Source organism: Prosopis cineraria, unplaced genomic scaffold (genome assembly GCF_029017545.1).
Source record: "Prosopis cineraria cultivar Desert tree isolate PC_DT_omini unplaced genomic scaffold, ASM2901754v1 PC10, whole genome shotgun sequence".
NCBI classification, from domain to species: domain Eukaryota; kingdom Viridiplantae; phylum Streptophyta; class Magnoliopsida; order Fabales; family Fabaceae; genus Prosopis; species Prosopis cineraria.
The window spans coordinates 19,086,292-19,106,623 of NW_026555341.1; positions in this window are offsets into that span (position 1 = coordinate 19,086,292).

Below are 20,332 nucleotides of genomic sequence, written 5' to 3' on the forward strand. Positions count from 1 at the left end.
TCAGTCAAGCCAATTGCAACCAAATTAAAGCAGCAACAACAAATAATAGAAAGATGCAGGTAAGAAGTAGAGTAGAATATTCAGGCAGAGGGAAAGGAGACACTGAGGGAACAAGCTTTAGCAAAATCTTTGATGGCCTGCTCAATGCTCTGCTTTAGCCTTTGTCAATTACATTCATGCCCTCATGTTCCACCTTCTCAAGCCCAATTGAATAAAGCATTTGAGCCATTATCCACTAGGCCTATTCATAACAGACCCACAAGGTCTCAAGCACTTGCATGGGACTCAAAACTAATTTTTAGTATAATATTTTCTTTTAAAATTTAAAAATAATGCAATGTCATCTCTATTATTAATAAAAATTAATTTTGATTCTTTAAAATTACAAAAAAAGATGAAAAAAATATTTTTAAATAAGACACAAATTATATATTTTTGTACTGCATATTACAAGAACAAACATATAACATTTTTTAACCATTATATATATTAAAGGTATATATAGTGGACACTTCAAAAGAAACGTTATATAGTTTAATTTGAAGACTAAACTTATGCCAATTATTTGAAAATAAACACTATATAGATTAAGTGAGTAACATCTCAATTGATCAACTAATAAAATCTCTTTTATTAAAATATTACATTTTATGTAGATGATTTTTAATTATTATTAATAATTATGTTAAGTATTGGGTATTTTTTTAATTAAATTATTTTATCCTATGAAAATATATATATATATATACACACACAGTTGTGACAAGAAATAATTAAGATATGACATGTACATATATTTTCCTTATGAATTATATTTTTAGGATTGATGAAATTATTTTGACTAACTTTAAAAATTTTGGTTACCAAATAAACACAAGAAAGGATGTTATTTATAAAATTTTATTTTGACAAGTACTAAATTGAAGTTTGAAATTATTTATGCTAGTTTGATATTGAGAATACAAATTATATTTTAGAAATGACAATTCTTCTCGCATATTTCAAAAGTAATTTTTAGAGGACTTTAAGTATAACACTATTGCTAACGAAATTCTGGTAGCCTTTAGAGCGCCACAGTCAACGACTAACCAATTTAATTTTGGTAAGCTCTGTTCTTACATCTATTCTTCATGGGTCTTGTATTTGAGTTTGTTTCGTGGTTTCAATCACCTTTGATTAGTTACCTTCATGAACTATATGTCCACATCTGTTTCATTGCTTTGGCTACGTCTAGTTAGTTACCCTCGTGGACTACATATTCAGGTTTGTCTTCGTGGCATAAGTTACATTTGATTATTTTATCCTCGTAAATTGTGTATTCACGTTTGTTACCTATTCTATTAAATCTTCAAAATTCTAAAGTTTTAATTAACAAATGTATTTGAAATTTTAATGATTTCAGTTAACAAGTGTACTATTTTGATTTACATTTAAATAATTTATTTTCTTCAAGCATGATAAAATAAAGCAATTTTAGTTCACTCTAATTTTATGGTTATGATTAAGATTTACAGGTTTATTAAGTTTATTATATTGAATTATCATCTTTTCAATTATTTTACATAATTGTTTAAGTTTATTATTTTAACTCTTTTAAATTCTATTTTTAGGGATGATATTCACTGAAAAATATTTTGGTCTCAAATTCATTAGTTGATATTGAACCTCTTGTCGATCAACGAAAGGCTTGCCATTGAGCTAGGTAAATATTTATTTTGAAGATGCCTTTTCTTTTGATATATATATTCAATTATGTGCTTTATTTTGATAATTTAGGTGCTCCACATTAAATATATATGTGATTCTGATTTGTAAATTTATATTCACTATCTGTTGTCGAGAAGCAAAGCTCCATATTATTAATTTATTTGTAAATGGTTTTTGTAGAGATTCAAGAGGTCATATTTACAAAGAAAGTTTTACCGAAATCTCTACAAAAAGTTTAGGAATTTTTTATTTATGTAGAAAATGTTACTGTGATTTCCAATCATATTTCAAATGAATTAAAATATTAAATTAAAATTTTCTTGGTCAATGCTTAAGGGATGTGTGTTTGTGCATATACCCTATGCTAGCCATACCTAATTTTTTGGGCACAACAACTTTCAACAAGAGAGTCTCCTTTTTCTATTTTTCTCTGTTGGAAGCATTTAAAAAAAAATATCAGATAACAAATTAAGAACAAAGTTAAAGGAAGAATCAACTTTCATGTGAAGAAATGAGCTTTATCTATCTACATAATTTTATTTAAAAGAGTTTTATAATTTGGGAAAGAAAGAATAGTTTTTTATTTTGGGGGGGGGAATTGCAATCAAGGAATTTTAAAAAACTCAGGGATAGTTTAGTCTTTTTGCTGCCTAATTTAATTGCACTTAGATCCCTTTGTTATGCAGAGAAATTTCAAAATCAATTGGTTCTTTTTCATAATAAAAACTGTTGGGAAATCTTTGATGCGATTCCCCCCCCCTTTTAACTGTATTGGTATTTTTGGTTGACAAATGAAAAGGTAAAAGAAAAAAACGTTGATTTGAATTCAAAGCAGGCTTTATTATTAGTTAAAATGATTTATTATCAATAATTTTGAATTAACTAATCTTTTACAAAAGATAGTCTTCTCCTTGCTAAATTTGCTCCCAACTAAAGAGGCATTAACTCATCAACCTTTGGATTGCCATTTCATCGAAAAATGATCATCGCTGTTATTTTAAATTAATTTTAAAGTATTTTTAATATTTTATATTGAAACAATTGTTTATAAACATTATGAAAAAATTGATATTAAATTTATATATAACGAAAATAAATTAATATTATTTTTTGAATTTATATAATTTTTTAAATGAAATTAAGATTAAAAATTATATTTAATTGATTTTATCAGTATTCACAATTTTACAATAAAAAATTCTTATAAAATGGACGAGGGAGTGTTTTACAAGCAACTGTCATAAAATGATAAAAATCGAAAGGACATATAATTATTCATAATTGAATATTTTATTTATAGCTAAAATAATAACTTTCTGAAAGAAGGCCGGCGGGCAAATTAATTAACTTGGATAGAACATAAAAGTCAATATTGCACATCACATTTACTATCATAAACTTCCCTTTTAACTTGTTGATTTTATTACTGTGACTTTCAATTTCAAATTCCATCCGACCGAACTTGATTTACTCGAAATTGGTTGGCATTTCAAAAGAAAAATCATTGAAAAGAAAAAGAGAAAATTTAAAATGGTACACAAACAATGAGATAATGAAATGAGTGAGTTCTCTATTTTTGTATATCTCGTAAAATTCAATGAGGGCCACCTGATATTTTAAATTCTTATTTGAAATAATATTACTTTAAAACTTTTAAAAAAGATATAATATTATCCTTATCATGAAATCTATAAAACATTGAATGTGAAAAATAAGTATGAACAAGGGTATTTTCGACTTTCACTCCTTCCACGTTTTTGTCTCCGCCTCTGAGCTTTTGTCTTCAATTATTAGCATTAGAAATATTGTCAGTAACAAAGCTTTGATCCATAGCACCGAAACACCTCCTCTTCCGCCATTGAAATTGACTACATCTTGGTGAGAATTACTCCCACTCTGTAAAAGCTTGCTCAATCCCACATAGGGGTCTTCAATTTCACCTATAAACACTCTTACCTTGTTATTGGAATTAGTTGAAATCTATTAATGGATGAAGTGGTGACTGAATTTTCTCTTTAGATTGTGAATTAATTCATATTGCTTTTAAAGTGATTTTAATTATCCTCATCGAATGAGGCTAATTTTTTTAAAAATATAATTATTTTATAGCATTATTTTTCTTGAAATTTATCATGTACTATATTCTATTTATGATTTTTACGGAGATTTCTTGTCATTTTAATTTCTTAATCTCTTCCAAGCTTTTAAATTTATTTTAATTTAATATTATGTAAAAAATAATTGATTATTGTTTTTATATTCAATTGATAATTTTTAATTAAGCATATATAATTTAAAAATAATTACTCTTAATCTTAATATTAGTTTTAATATATATATATATATATATTAGGTTATCAAAAAACTATATTTTAAGTTATAGTAGTTATATTTTCCTTTCAGTGGTTCAATCAATCGAACAAGAAACACTATTATAAAAATGAGATTTAGTAACATGTATTTTATAACAATAAAAAATAAAATATTATTAATATTAAAGTCAAAGTAAAGAAGCCACGTTTTTTATTTCAAATGCCACCATTTATAAATTATTTTTTATTCATAATCTATATATATATAATAGAAGAATAACAAGTACTTCTCTGAGCTTGACACGTAAGCATTTTTCAAATAATGCAATTTTAAGTTACCTACCTCATTAGTAATTTCAAAAAATATTTTTTAAAAAGTTATCAACATCATTTCTGAAACTAACAAAAATTATTTTCCTTATTTCAAAATACTCTCTCCCATGATATCAATTTTCAACCATGACTTCTAACTAATTTGCAGTTTTTAATGTTAATTTTAAACATTTTTAAAAAATTTTAGTATCATAACTTCCTCACTCCATATCCTATTTGTAAAATTAACTTAAATTTTTAATTATAATTTAAAAGTTCAATTTGAATATATTATTTATAATTTAGATATACTGATGTCTTAGTTTTTAAATTTATAATATGGAAGCTACCATGATCAACTTTACCTTATCCCGAAGTATTCTCACTTCTTTTTTCAAAAAAATTAATATTCTCACCATTTTTTGTGATCTTATCCATTAACATACCTTCTCAATTAATTCAAAATTTAATTTTAAATTTTAAAAATCTTAAAAAATTTTAAACATAAAAGCCTCCCCACACCTTAATCCCGTTTAGAAAATTAATTTTAATTATGAAACATGGGTTCCACCCACACATCCCCATATAAGAATTTCAAACATAATAACCTCCCCACTTTTCAACTATCTTTGTTTTATTTTATACGTGTATTTTATGCGGAACGTGGAGACAGTTGGTCTAATTTGTGCCTTTGTAACTCCTCCTTGCCAAGGAGTTGAGTGAATAATTGTCAGTTATACCTCTAAACACACAATCCATGAACAAAGGTGATGGGCAGTTACAAGCATTTGTGTACTTTTTTGTCAATGCATATTTGAGAAGGAAGTCCATGTTTATTGAGAATCCAAAGGGAAAAGCAATGAACAAATCATAGAAGAAGAGGTAATATTTTATAAGTGGGTCACTTTCACTAGGTAACTTGCTAGAAGGAACCTACTTTATGATTTAGAAACCTGTTGCTTTGAATATTTTGATCTCGATTGTAATTAAAAACTAATGCATATGTTTAAACTTCTCAAATGTCAAGGACTTAGTTTCTTCCATTTTTTTTGTTCTTCTATGAAAGAATGCAAGCCAGTGAAGTCTTTTATCATATAAATGTTACATATATAGGTCAATCCAAGACATGCTTATAATGCTCCGAGATGGTTTCTCCCATAACTTGGACACCTCAAGTGTTTTCTCAAAGAGGTTTTTGTGTTATCATTTGAACATTTAGGTTTGAGTTTCTTATCTTATATTGTCATTGTTGTTTTTAATTCCAATTACTTATTATAAATTATAAGCCTTGTCCAAATCTCATCTCTCTCTTTTTATGCTATAATGTATAATTTATAATGTTTTTTAGCATATATATTCGATGGCAAAAAGACAACAAATAAGAGTATGTGATTCAAGATCTCTAATTTCAAAACTAATGATGGATAGTCTTTACATTTGATCTGTCTTTATAGTATTATTTGCTTGTGTTCAATATTAGAATCATGAAATGTGTCTGAGATTAAGATACTATTATTAATTTTTACTTTAGACTTTTGGTGTCTTCCTTTGGAAATTAAAATACTATTGCTAGCATTGCATGATTGCAATACTTCATATTACATTGGGAAGTTGTCTCAAGCATGAAAGGTAAATTTAGATATGAATTTAACTTAATTTTTAGGTGCATATTCTCTTGCACATTGTTTTGATTTAATTCTCATAAGTTTTGAAGTATTCTTTTTCATCTCCTAACATTATTTTAAGGGATTATAGAAAATTTTAGATGGTCATTTTTCATTGTTTAGCACAGGAATATATTATCATCTTCCATGGTTTAGCTTGTATGTGAAGTCGTATAGGATTCAATTTACAAAATTATTGGTAATTGATGAATATAATTGATGTTTATTTTTTCATTCTGGTAACTTCATACCTCATGATCTAATAACTTCTTAACTCCATAATCCCTTTTTAGATGAAGTTAGTTATTTAAAGTATTCTACCATATCTATATCTAACTGCCTATATATACACGGGATACACACACAATATATATATATATATATATATATTATCTAATTAACTAATATTATTTATTAATTAACTTATCACCCGTGCATAGCACGGGCATATGTTAGTTTTAATAAATAATAAGAGATGACATTTCAAGAGTAGCAAAATACCACTTCTTTTTTTTTTTACTAAATTAATATTTTATTCATATCAAAAGTAAAAAAGTGACGTTTTTAATTAAAAACGTCACATTTCTACTTTATTAATGATTTAAATTTTTACTTTATTAGATTAAATAATTATTTTATTATTAATTTTAATTAGTATAACTATTATTTAATAGGTAAATAAAGAGAGGTGGTATTTTTAAATTTTTTATTATTTAATTATTTTTTATAAGATAAATATTATTTTATTATAATTTATTTAATGAGTATTAATTATTAATATATATTATTATTTAATAATTAAAAGTAGAGATGTGGCATTTTTTAAGCTTGAAAATTCCACATTTCTTTTATGTTTTTGATTTAGTTTTTTTTATTAAATTAAATAATTATTTATTATAATTTATTTAATTAATAATTTTTAATTAGTATATCATATTATTTAATAAATAAAAGTAGAGAACTGACATTTGCTAAACTTCAAAACACCACTTCTATACTCTGTTATTAATTTAGTATTTTATTTTATCATATTAAATAATTATTTTATTATAATGTATTTAATTAAAATTTATAATTAATATATAATGATATTTAACAAATACATGAAGAGATGTGGCCTTTCCAAATCTTATCAAATGTCACCTCTCTTCTTTTTTTCATACTTAATTATTTGTTTATAAAATAAAATATTATTTTTATTATAATTCATTTACTTAATATTAATTATTAATATATATTTATTTAATAATTAAAAAGCAGAGAGGTGGAGTTTCTTGAGTTTTGAAAATGTTACCTCTCTATCCTATTATTAATTTAGCATTCTTATTAGATTAAGTAATTATTTTATCAAAAATTATTTACTTGATAATTTTAATTAGTATATTATATTATTTAATAAATAAAATCAAAGAGGTTATGCTGTTGAACTTGAAAGTGCGACCTCTATGCTCTTTTATTGATTTCATTTTTTTATCATATTAAATAATTTTTTTATTATAATTTATTTATTTAGTATTTATAATTAATATATAATAATATTTAATAAAATGAAGAGATGTGGCATTTCCAAACTTTAAAATGTCACCTCTCTTCTTTTTTTAGTATTTAATTTATTTTTATAAGATAAAATGTTATTTTATTATATTTATTTAATTAATATTATTATTATATATATTATTATTATTTAATAATTAAAAATTAGAGAAGTGGCCTTTTTTAGGCTTGGAACGCAACTTCTCTCTTATGAATTAAATTATTCTTCAATTAATATTATTTTTTAAAATAAATATATATTAAATATTTTTATCAAATTTAATATAAAAAAAAATTGTTTTAAATGAGAGAGGTGGCGTTTTCAAGTCACGAAAATGCCATCTCTCTCTTGTAATTAAATTATTTTTAAATTTATGTTATTTTAAGCCACTGTTGTGATTTTTTAATTATTTTTAAAAATTGAAGATAGTTTTTAACTTTTCTTAAAATTTCAAGCCATAATCTCCTTATATTGGTTGTTTTCTTCAACCAGTCGCTTGTTCTTCTTTTTTACAAGTCACTAGTTATTTGTTCTCTAATTTTTGAAGTTGTTCTCATTGTCCTCTCTTGTTAAGGTCACTTAAATGAGTACATTAATAACAGGTTTCTTTTTTTCATTTTTCTTACTTCTTATCTACCTACCTATTCTATGTATTTATATGGATCTTCACAATTTTGCTTTTATTTCTCTTTAGTTGATAATTTTTTTTTCCACAATCTTGAATGGTTTGTGCTTTTAATTTGTTAATAGGCATATCGATTAGTGAAACAATTCTCTAAGTAAAAGTTTTATTGAGATTTAGGGAATAGATGGAATCTTCAATCTTCATGCTTTTAGTGATGAACAACTTAGTTTTTTCAAATCTATTGTTTATTTATTTTTTATTGTAGGTATTGTTTTTCTACAACTATATTGTAAAAATTGCTAATAAACCTTGTTATATCTCTTCACTAATGTTTAATTTATGTTTTTTCTTTATCCTTGAATTTTTATGACCTTGCTAAATTTATCATAGTTTTGTATAGTATCAAATTGATTATTTGGTTTTTGTTAATTGTATGAATAAAGTTTATTGTATATTTACTAAAAAATTATGTATATAAATTGATGAATATATAAGATTATATATATGTGAAGACCCTATTTTGTCTAGGGCCCCACAAAAAATAAAGGAATAAGATTAAAAAAAATTGAAGAGCCTTTTTTAATAAAATAATACAAAATGAAATTAAATGAAAAATCCCCAATTTTGTGCCTTAATGAGTCTTCAATTAGGGAAAGTCAAATGGAAATTTATTCCCCAAAATTGTCTCTTGATTTAAAATGGTGAAAGTCAAATAAAATCAATCACAAATTATGATTTAATGGGATTCAATCATTAAAGTGGAAAGCCCTAATTTTTCATCTATGAAAAGGTGGTGATCAAGACAAAAAGAGAGGCAAAAAAAAAACAGAGAGAGAGAGAGAGTGGAGTTGAGAAGATAGAGAAGGAATTTTGCTCAATAAAGGTAGAGATAATCATTTCTCTCTTCTCTTTGCATGATAATATGGAGTTAGAAAAAAAAAAAGAAGTGCTTGATAACCATCCGCATGTATACTTATGGAAGTAAACCCTAAGGAAGCCAACAGTTTATGTAATTGTGGTTCACATATGAATCTCAATGTTAGCAGCTAAAGGAGTTTAAAACGTGATCATTCAGTTCTTTCATTTACTATGGTGTATTTTTGTCTCTTTTTGCCATTTTATTTTTTCTTTTCTTTTTTGTTCTTCCTTGTATTTCATTCCCCTAAAACATGACATCATCTTTATACATGTATGGATGTGTGCCTGTGAAGCCTTTTATTTCCTCTTTTCTCCTCTTATTCCTTTTCATCTCTTTTCAATGACATCCCATTTACAAGCTCTCATAGAAAGATATAGAACAATATGCATAATTTTTAAGCACACTTAAACACATACACTTAAGCATATGTATTGGCTGGTTATTTCTTGTACATATGAAGTGGAGATGATTGGAAAAATCACCTAAGTCACTACAAATGATAAAACTTCAAAGGTTTGATCCCCTTTTTTAGAATTACCTTATTATTGTACATTCTCTAGCACACACTACAACCATATGATTTGAGACTTTTTGGTGTGTGTGTGTGTGTTTTAGTTATACCGTATGAGATTTTTAGAGTCTCTGTAGGTACTTGTATTTATATGTTGTGTGTGGCAATGTGCCATCACAGACACACCAATCACAGTACTTAATTGATTTGTTTTATCCTTTTTTTTATAAATATAAATAAGTCGAAAAATAATTTATATGCCGGGTGAGATTTTGAAATCTCAGTAAGCATAAAATAAATTAATTTTTGTGTGAGATTTTGTGAATCTCCACAAGAATTTCAATATATTTTATTTTAAAAAAATTCTTTTTCAAATAAGAGAATAATATTTTTTTCTAATTAAAAGATACCAACCGAATTAAAAAAATTTTGAAAAATGAAAAATTCTTTTTCAAAAAATACTAACAAATCAACATACATTTTACCCTCAAACTATGTGAACTTTAATCCTTCTAAAGGGTACGTAGGCCTTAGGATTTTATCCTATGTCAAATCCAACTTGTAAATAAATAATATTTTTTAATTATAATTTTCTTCTTTTTTATTAATTAAGGGTAATTAAATTTTATTTAAAGCTATATTAATTTTGTTTAGTTAACTTAAGATAACCGTTCTCACGGACAGGTGATGTGGGGTGCTTGATACCTTTCCCACGCACATCAACTCTTGAACCCTATTCTGACTATTGTAAGCCATTTTATTTTTTAAAGGTTTTCAAAATTGTTCTTTTAAAATTTTGGTGGCGACTCTTACATTTATTGATTTCCTTTCTTGGGAGATCATGCATTTGCATGCGACAATATATATATATATAATATTAAAAAGTTATGCTTTCCTAATGTTTTTTAGAAAATAAAAGGAGATAGGTGGCATTTCTTGCTGGAAATGCCACCTATCTCCTTTTATTTTTAAAAAGTAAGTAAAGAGGCGGCGTTTTCTTCTCTTCCTTTTTTATTTTTTAAAAGTAAGTAAAGAGGTGGTATTTCCTTAGCTTCTGTAGCGTTTTATTAATTATAAAAACACTATATACAATCCAAGAAAGCATTGAATCTTAGAGCGTTTCATAAACACCACGAAACTAAAATTTTAAATGTCACCAAAGCCCATTTCTATATTAGTGATAAGTAGAATGATGAACCCAAGTAGAATTGAGTTTCAAATTGTGGATCTAGATGAGGGGCGAGATGAGCAGATTGAAATGGAGATGATAGTAACCGGACAATGATAAAGATGTAGATTTCAGCATGATGCAATAGAGACGAGCGGCGGTGTTTGGATATTAGATGAAATAACTATGGCAGATAGGGATCGATGACTCAAAGACTCTTTGGACTTTTGAGTATGATGCTATGGTGAACAGAACTTTGAGGCTTGACGGTGCAAGGTTCTTAGTATCAAATAGATCTAGGGACTTGAAGAGTTGAACTCAAATAAATCCTTAGAGGAGGGGGTTTGAAGAGTTGAGCTTGAATATATCTTTAAGGGAGGGTGTTCGAAAAGTCGAACAAATATGTTTGAGGGCATTGAACAGATCTTACAGTCTATTTTTTTATTATTTTATTCAAGTTCTATAGGGCTTCTGTAATGTCTGCCTTAACATTATTAGGACAACTCATACACGCCATTATGTTTAACTAGGATTAGATAAAATCCTAAGAAGAAGTTACCATAACCCAAGGGTTTAAAAGATAATTAGTTTAAAACAATGAAATCTCAAGAAAATCCTTTTTAAGAATATTGTTTGAATATGAAAGTATGGAAATCCAATAGTCTTCAAAACAGGATGCAACAAGCCTTTTCTCCAAAATTCGATCCATCTGCTGCAGCACAAGCCACTAATGGCACAAAGGGACGAATCCCTGCACTATGCTGCAGCACAACTATCATGCACTGCGGCATGGAGTAGATGACAACACTCTAAAATTTTGGAGCACACCTTCGCCATCCAATGTCCAATTTGGGCTGTTTAAGTGTCCACACGAAACTCTGTGAGCCCTCTAGCTAATGACACTAGTTTTACACTCAAATGATCATCTATTAAAAATATGACACTCAAACCTAAAATAATTCGTTTTCACCTTAAAACACACATAAAGGTGTCCGACTCACAATGCCAAATGCCATTGGCCTCAGATATACTTTAACCACCTCAAATGGATCACACACAGCATGATAGATCATTTATATCACATAAATAAGCAATCACACTCATAATGACCACTAAACCCCCATTTCACAATAATAGAAAGGGGGGATAAAGTTTAGTACACATGTCAATTAGTCATTTTTGGCACATAAATCACTTCAAATATATCAGTTGTAATTGTAACTTGGCCAAACACAAACACTTAATCCACAACATCAATCTTTGGACTAAGATACACACACACTTATCACAATTTCATACAAGTGATAACCAAAATAATGTTATGTTCCTAAATTGACATAATAACATAGCATATTCATTACAAACCCATAAAAAGAAAGGGAAGAGCTATACAACATGCTCTTTACTCTTTAGTTACTCCTTCCTTCCCATTGCCCCTACCGAAGCCCTCACCTATGAAATATAACCACAGGGTGAGATAAACATCTCAGTAATAGAATAATTCACTACCATTAGGGAGTAAAGCTATTAAATACTAACATTTAATTTTGCATATTATAACATACTCTTTTCATCAACACAAATCATTTACCACTAGCATGATCATTCTACCATCTGAACCTCCATATCACCTCGATTGAAACCATTAACTCTTGAACTAACTGCACGTCCACAATGGTCTGAGCTCACCTTTGATGGTAGGATCACCCGGCCAAAGGCGTCCTATCCCACTTCTGAACTATAGTCTCCCCCTATCGCACATGAATTGAGGTGTTATTACTTTAACACCGCATCACTGATACTAAGGAGTGTCACTTTCTAACACTGTATCCCGCATGGATACTGTGGAGAAAATCTCCAACATAGTACCTCACTAGACACTAAGGAGATACATGTCATATAAACTTCCATTACTCCTTCCTATGGGTGAACTCCCACCCCCTAATATGATTATGCTCACATTCATCATATATAACACATGTAAATTTCAAATTTCTCAACCAGTCCATATAAATTTTTAATATTCTCATCATTTACAAATAATTTTTCATGTACAAAACCACATTTTGCAATATGTAAGTTATCAAATCTCAAGTTTAAATTAATATATCAACTCATATACAGTTAAGCAATATAATCAAATAATATAAATTATTTCATTACCTCAACCCTTTGTCATACAAAAAGGTTACCATGGCTCAACATTAGCTCCACATGTTCTATATGCATGAGGTAGCTCAAGCAACACTCAATCTATACAATCAAATGACAATCATTAATTATTACTCTAAATAACCCCAAATTCACTAGGTTCTAAGTGCCTATAACACCTAACTTCCTTATCTAACTACACTAACCATTTTAAAATACTCTAACTATCTTATTAAATATCCCAACATACTAAATTCGTCATCTTATTCCTCACATTATCTCAAAATCTTTAAATTATACCTAGGGTTCGTCCAAACCCTCAATAGAAATTCTCAATCACCATAAAACCCATAAACTTAAGGTTAAATGATTGATTTAACTCTCTAAAATCTTAAATAATCTAATGGATTTGGTCTAAACCTAAGAGAACCAAAACCAAAGCCCCCATTGCCATAAAAGTCAGAAATCTTTGCATAAAGATGAAGGAGTGGGAATGTGAAACTTAGCCAAGAATAATTCAAGGTCCTAATGCTCCCAATATGGCCTTGGGATTATGCCCAGCAGTATACGATCTTTTTGCTATTGCTCTCTCATTGTCCTTCTTTCTTCCTTCTATTTTTTGCATCTGATAAGTGCAGATTTTACACGTGTGCCATGATACATTGACACACCTACTGTGGCACATGGCACTAAAAGTCCCACTAAAATTTAAACTCCTTTCTGTGCCATGGCTCGCTCAAACACTGACCTAGTCTCCTTTTAAGGCTATCCAAGGATCTAGAATTGGCAAACATATACCATTACACAAAATAAATTAAGCTAGAGGTATATAAAAAGGAATATGCTAATTCTTAGCCTCTTAAGCCTTCTCCCTCTCTACACCAGAGTAGAGCCTGAAAAGTGTTAAATGAAAGAGGTGAGTCTAATCACTCAGTAACCAAAGTTAAGCTTACCCTATGTAGTTACATATCAATTATAAACTAAGTACATGCATAAGGAACTAAGGATGTAAAACATGCTCACACATATCATAACTTGTCATTTATCATTTAATAACTTCTTTATTTCACATATACTAGGTGCATTGTCATCATATTTTCTAATGTGACCATGACCCCTTATTCACTCAACTTGCCATAACTCAACATATGTGACACGTCATATATTTGTATAGGCAATGACCAACCAACCTTATAACCTCCTTATTTGCTCAGACTAAAACTGTGGGCTATAACACTCAATAGGATTCCGTCCCTGTGATTGGACTACCTAAGCTCACGAATCTTGAGGTGCGACTTGGCTAAAGATCACATGACTCACTCTTAGACCACGGCTTCCCCTATTCTCGAATCTTTGGGGTGTCTCTTACCCTAGGCTATTCTTTTCATTTAACTGGTGGAGATAGTTAGGTTCTAATCCCTCAACAAACTATAGGACAGTTCCTCAATAAATTGTGGGATAAGGTTATACCCCCATACACCGGAGGGCAGCCTAAATCTCATGTGAATTTTTCTCTACTCTTAATCCTTAGATAAACTCTCACCAACTGATTACGTCATAGGCAATACTCACTTTTTTTACTTTTTCCTTTGCTCATTATCAAAATCAACATATTGGGCTTACGACCAAGTGCTACCTAAGTGTACATCAATTTCTTATCTTTCACTTCTATCGCATACACCTATTTTTTTAATCATAATTGCTCATCTTTATCAAATCAATCAATTACTACTCATTGATAACACATCATCACATTCATCTTTTTAAAGACATATGCATATTTATAGTTTTAAAACATCATGATTTAGCATTTGCATTTCAAACCACAATAACATTATGCACATTAAATTTTCATACACTTATTGAAACTAACAGATGCTTTTCATATTGAAAATCAACCCATGCATATAACATTCACATTTAAAAGTCAATTTATAATTAATTAACATATAACAACTCAAAGTAAGGTTTCCTCCGGTTACCTCAAATCTTTGAGAGGTCAAAGGTTTACCCCTTAATGTTTTAGCTTCCAAACTTTAAATTTTCAAGTCAAGATAGATGTCCAAGAGAAAAAACTACAATCAACCAAGTTAAAATTTTATCAATATTACCAATTCAAGCATTAAAACCTTAATCTCCACTGTTAAATTGCCCAATATTTACTTTACATGAGTTTAAGCCTATTCATTAGGTTTATTATCCCTCTTTAGTCCTAAACAATATTAATGAGTCATTAAACTTTCATTCATGGCATCACACTCTTCCAACCACCCATATAAATGCAACTTCGAATATTAATGGAGCTCATCTTCTAACCACCACCAAAATCATTAGTACTAGGTTTAAATACTCTAAAAAACTCTTATTAACTTCATTTAAGTAATAGATTCTGACCCATAACCTATATGGACTGAAGTCATCATGCTCATTCAAACCCTAACTCAAATTCTTGAGAAAAATGAATAGAAAAGGAGAGAAATAGTTTAAGGATCTTACCTTAGATAATTTGAAGCTTTAAACCTTCTCAAATCCTAGGTTGTGCCCTAGCAGAGAAAATGAGCATCTCCTTTGTTTTCTTTTTCTTCCCTTCCATTTTTCACATCAAATCATGAATTATTTTTATAGAATTCACACTATGTGCCATGGCGCCTGTCCCTACGCACCGCGACATGTGATACAGAGAAGAAAATTCTTGCTTGATGGCCTCGTGCATTGCGATATATGGCACAGAGGTTGTTTTGGCTTGTTTTTCTCTACTTTTTGGTCCCTAAGTGACCTAATTTTACTTTAGACCTAAGTTATACCTGTAATCCCAACTAAAAACACTTATTACTCTCCTCTAACCACACACTACATCAACTTACTTAATTGTCCTTATTAATTTTAGTAAATCAAGGAATCAAAAGTAGGGATGTTACATGTAGTCACTAAATACTTCAAACACAGATATATAAAGATAGTGTCGTCAAATTTTCAAGGCAAAAACTACTGCTGCTACGTCCAAATCATAATTTAGGTAATTCTCCTCATATGGTCATAATTTTCTTGAGGCATAAGCAATAACTCGCTTATCTTGTATTAAAATGTACCCTAAACCTTTCAAAGATGCATTCGTATAAGCCATATACGATAATCGAGGATTAGGAATAACTAATACTAGAGAAGACATCAATTTCATCTTTAACTCTTAAAATGCCAACTCACACTTATTGATCCACACATACAGACGATTCTTTCGAGTCAACTTAGTCAATGGAGACTCAATCTGTGAAAATTCCTGAATGAATCATCGATAGTAGCCTACTAATCCCAAGAAACCTCTAATCTCTGTTACTGAGGTAGGTGGTTTCGATTTCAAAATAGCATCCACCTTGTGTGGATCAACAGCAATCCCTTCTGCCGACACAACATGACCAAGGAATCTCACTTCCCTCAGCCAAAACTCATATTTTCTGAGTTTGGCATATAACTTATTGTCCTTTAAAAGTTGCAAGATAGTACGAAGATGCTTCGCATGCTCTTCCTTGTCTCTCAAGTAAATTAGAATATCATCGATGAACAACACCACAAACTTATCAATATAGGGACGAAATATTCTATTCATGTAGTCTATAAATAGTATTGGAGCATTCGTCAATCTAAATGGTATCACTAGAAACTCATAATGACCATATCTAGTGCGAAAGGTAGTCTTTGGTACATCTTGAACCTTGACTCGCAGCTGATGATAGCCTAATCATAGGTCGATCTTAGAGAACATCACAACTCCAACTAATTGATCTAGTAAGTCATTAAGTATGGGCAAAGGATACTTGTTCTTGACTGTCATGTTGTTCAACTATCTGTAGTTAAAGCACAATCTCATACTGCCATCCTTCTTCTTCATAAAAAATACTGGTGATCCTCACGGAGACATACTCGATCTTATGAAACCTTTTTCTAGCAATTCCTCCATTTGTTTTTTTAGTTCTACTAACTCAGATAGAGAAATTCAATACGAATGTTTCGCTATGGGTTCTGTTCCAAGCACTAGATTAATAAAGGATTCCACCTCTTGCTCAGGTGGCAATCCAGACACTTCTTCTGAGAATACTACAGAAAATTCATTCACCACTCCAATTCTCTCAATTCTTTTAACACAAGCAGTATAAATAGAAAAGAATACTATATATGCCTGACAACCTTATTGAATGCACTTTTTTGCTTGAACTATAGACAAGAATCTTGATTGACTGGGTTTTACTATAGGTGCAGTGTACACTGGCAAGGATATTACCTTTCTTGCACAATCGAGTGTCGCATTGTTTGTCAATAACCAATCCATATAAACCATTATATCAATCCTAATCATGGGTAGAAAGATCAAATCAATGGTGATTGATCTATTCTCAAATCTCAAATCAATATCTGGACAAGCGCGGTCAATTCTTATAGAAATTTTCGCCGCGTAGACACATTAATCACAGATGGCAAGATATGTACAGAAAATTTCAACCTCAATACACAGTCATTAGAAATACAAGAATGGGTAGCACTTGAATCAAACAAAGCATCTATTTCACAATTATGCAGAGATATTTTACCTTTAATCAAATTTAAAGACGTACCTACCTCCTCCTAGTATAATGTGAATACCCTCTTAGGAATAGTCGATCTCTGCTCTGTGGTACCCATTCTGTCCTCTTCACAATATTTAGCTATGTGCCCCATCTTGCCACACTTGAAGCAAGCCCATTACTTTCCCATATGGTATCTCTCACACTTCAAGAACTAAGGGGTTTTGGCCATGCTAAGAGTTGGCACAGGCACTGTGGAAGCTTGCTGAGATAACGATGCACTACTGGCACCATTCTTGGGTCCACTACTCCTCTGGAAGGAAACTCAGGACTGTGATCCCCTCTGAAAAGTCTTCTTTTTCTAAAAGCTCCCAGAACTACTAGAGCTAAAACTAGACATCTTGCTAACTCCACTACTAGGGCCAAGCGACTGTGAGAATCTGCCCTGACTATCTCTTCTCTTTTCAGTCTCTACCTTTCTACCCCTTCTTGCAGCTATTCTTAGTTTGTTGCATATCTCATCATAAGATATGATCTCAAACAAGGTCAATTACTATCGGTACTCAAGCCTCATCTTCTCAAATAGTCTCTCAACCATCCATTTTGAGTCATTATTTCCTATGAGATAGGTAGAGTACTTTGACAATTAATTGAATTTAGCAATGAATGCTTCTTTATCAAGATTCCCTTACTTGAATTCATGGAACTTACCCTCTTTCTCTACAAGGCTATTGGGAAGTAGAAGTTGAAAAACCTCACTTTGAACTCATCCCATGTCCACTCAACTCTACTAGTCGGTTTCACCGACTTCTACCAGTGTTTAGCCTCTTTTTCAACAACATCAAGGCCAAAGTTACCTTCTGCTGTTCTGAGCAAGGCACAACCTCAAAGATTGTTTTAATTCTCTCGATATACTTTTTGACTTTGCCTTCTTTCATAGTCCCATCAAAAGTAAGTGGATGGAGCTGTAACAAAACTCTTTCATGCTCAATCTATGGAGTTCTATGAACCAGCACCACCCATAGCTCTAGATTGTTTAGGTGTGCTGTCCTCATACGCTCTTTCATCTTCCTCATACATCTCTTCTTTATTTTTTATTGTTCTACTATCACCCCTTGCTCTATTATTCCTAGGTACCTCTTGACCCCGTACTGAATTGCATATTTCTTGCATCAAATTCCTCATCTCCAATAGCAAGGCCTCATTGCCCTACGGCTCATTCCTTGATTGTTCTAAGTTCTGACTAACTGGAATGTGATTCTCTGATAGTAGCTTATTGATCTCTGGTACCACATCTATATTAGATGGGTTACCACTTGCAGTAATTCTAGCAGTTCTTCTTCTTACCATCCTCTCTCTCCTCCTGAGGATAGAAGTAACCACACAAAAAGTGAGTGTTAAATTAGATAACTATGCAAAGGAAAGGTAAGTGTAATAAATATATATGCCAACTTCTAGACATAAATGTAACAAGCAAAACAATCTAACACAATAATCACACATACCAGTCTCAGAATGCGTGAAACTAATACCAAATTGTAATGTGTACTTTAACATTACTAGGATAATAAACATACAAGCCGTTGTGATAACTAGGATTAGATAAAATCTGAAGAAGAATTTATCACAACCTAGGAGTTTAAAAGATAATTAGTATAAAATAATGGGACCTTAAAAAAATCCTTTTTAAATATTATTTGAGCTCAAACCATGATTAAAAATCAATTGATTACAAATACGAAAGAATGAAAATCCAATAGCCTTCAAAATAGGCTGAAATAAACCTTTTCTCAAAATCTGGTCCATTCACCGTGGTGCAAGCCACGCCCACTACGACAGATGGCATAGAGGAACGAATCCCTTAGGAAGGTACTTGCGTCGTGGTGCAACTACCATGCGCCACGGCACACACCTATTGTCATGACAACACTCCAAACTTCTAAAGTGCATCATTTCACCATCCGCGTCCAATTTGGGCAGTTCAAGTATACACACGAAGCTCTTTAAGCTCTCTAGCTAATAGCACCAATCTCACACTCAAATGATCATTCGTTAAAACTATGACACCTAAATTTAAAATGATTCGTTTTCACCTTAAAACATACACAGAGGTGTCCAACTCACAATACCAAATGCCATTAGCCCCAGATATACTTTGACCACCTCAAATGGACCACACACAATATGACAGATCATTTATATCACACAAATAAGCAATCATACTCAAAATGACCACCAAACCCCTATTTGACAATAATACAAAAGGAGGATAAAATTTAACACACATGTCAATTGGTTATTTTAGCACATAAATCACTTCAAATATATCAGTTGTAATTGTAACTTGGCCAAGCACACACACTTAATCCACAACATCAACCTTGGACTAAGATACACACACACTTATCACAATTTCATTCAAATGATCACCAAAATAATATTATGTTCCTAAGTTGACTTAATAACATAGCATATTCATTACAAACCCACAAAAAGAAAAGGGAAGAGCTATACAAAAACACTCTTCACTCTCCAATTACTCCTTCCTTCCCCTTACCCCTACCGAAGCCCTCACTTGTGAAATATAACTACAGGGTGAGATAAACATCTTAATAACAAAATAATTCATTACCATTAATTAATATGGACAACCATTAGGGAGTAAAGCCATTAAACACCAAAATTTACTTTTACATATTATAACATAATCTTTTCATGAATACAAATCATTTACCACTAGCATGATCATTCTACTATTCGAGTCTCCATATCTCAATTGAAACCATTAGCTCTTGAACCAATTGCACATTCACCATGGTTCGAGCTCACCTTCAATGGTAGGATCACCCGCCAAAGGTATTCTATCCCACTTT